This window comes from Penaeus monodon, chromosome 32 (assembly GCF_015228065.2).
Source record: "Penaeus monodon isolate SGIC_2016 chromosome 32, NSTDA_Pmon_1, whole genome shotgun sequence".
In the NCBI taxonomy this organism is placed as follows: domain Eukaryota; kingdom Metazoa; phylum Arthropoda; class Malacostraca; order Decapoda; family Penaeidae; genus Penaeus; species Penaeus monodon.
The window spans coordinates 26,282,730-26,284,116 of record NC_051417.1 but is presented as its reverse complement, the minus strand read 5'-3'; the positions used below and the strand labels follow the sequence as shown (position 1 = coordinate 26,284,116).

The window sequence follows — 1,387 nt, the reverse complement described above, 5'->3', positions numbered from 1 at the left end:
TGAAAAAAAATTGCAGAAAACACAAAACTGACCTGTTGTCTATACTCTAGGCTGTGGAATAAACAATCTTTCAGGTAATAGAGCAAAAAAGAGCCTTTAAGTTTATTTTTAAGGGGCTCTTTCTTCTCAATTAATGCTGCCTCGGCCAAACAAGAGCTCGACTGTTTAACTTGAACACTTTTGAGCAGGCTAGACTGAGTATGACTTGAAGATGTCGTCCCAACTTGAGGGGTGGTCTATTATGTTGTGACAGGACGTTATCACAACGTGAAGGCACAATATTTCTAAGTTAGGAGTGTCTCACAGTCTCTTTCCCACTTTTACACCTCCTACATATGATATACAGTTATTTGTGAACTAAACCAATCTTTCCATAAGCTATATAGATAATCCTTAGTTTACTTTAGCCTTTTGCAATCTTTTGCTTTAACTTATATATATATTTTTTCATGGCTTTTGTTTTTCTATGGTATGGCTGAATTAATATAGTGGTATTTTCAAGTTAAGGTTTAGTGCATTGATGAATAGTTCTCATGATTTGGAACATGTCCCATGCCCTCCCTCTTCCCCCTCTACTTTGTCCCAGCTAGCACTCACTTTTACTGCCCTTGCCTACCCTGGATTTCAAAATTTTGCTCCTCTACAATACCTAAAAATATGGCTCCCATAGGACTTCAAGTAGTGAACACAGCAAGAAGAAAGAAAGTACAAGTCTCACTTTTTATGCAAGTGATATAATTTTTTTTCATTGAGATGTTGCAAAAACACTCCTTTTGCTTAACTCAACTATGCAATTTAAGTGAACAAGAAGATAAAAAAGAGAGTTAGCCTGGGTTCTCCAACAAGTATGCTCCATGCAAGATATTCTTGTAGAACTGTAATTAAAAGGATGGAAATATGCTGGCAACATAGATTGAAGATTAGGACCACTGCAACATTCTAATGACCCATATGACAATTCATCACAAGGTGAAAGCACTTTATGTAGAAGGATATGAAAAAGAACACATAGATGCAGCAACTGACATCATCGAAATGGGAAAGAACTTCAACGTTGCATGAGAAGTCACAGAACGTTTTTGTTGTTGTGAAGAACTAATGAAGGGCAAGAGAAGCAGCAAACAAGCCGTATGGGACAGCTCTTTTTGCAAAATGGTACCAGAAAAGGAGACAATGGATCCAAGGTTTACATAGGTCTTCTTTGGACTTGAACGGATCCCTTGCACAGGCCCCTATAGCGCAATGTCTACATGATTGGCCTTTGTCCTCCACTGTCACTTTTTTCTAACTCTTAAGCGAGCTTGGTATATCTGTCTAGCATTATTGTGTATATCATTACTATTGGTAGCACTGCTGGTTCAAATATAAAAAATTCTTATGATTACTT

At 37.3% G+C, this 1,387-nt stretch overlaps 1 protein-coding gene across 3 annotated transcripts in view; it reads right to left on the bottom strand.

Annotated features, from left to right (window-relative positions):
- The window catches only part of LOC119593769 (arf-GAP with coiled-coil, ANK repeat and PH domain-containing protein 2-like), a 32,246-nt gene that overhangs the window by 14,049 nt on the left and 16,810 nt on the right, over nucleotides 1-1,387 (bottom strand). The gene's annotated exons all lie outside the window — the stretch shown is intronic.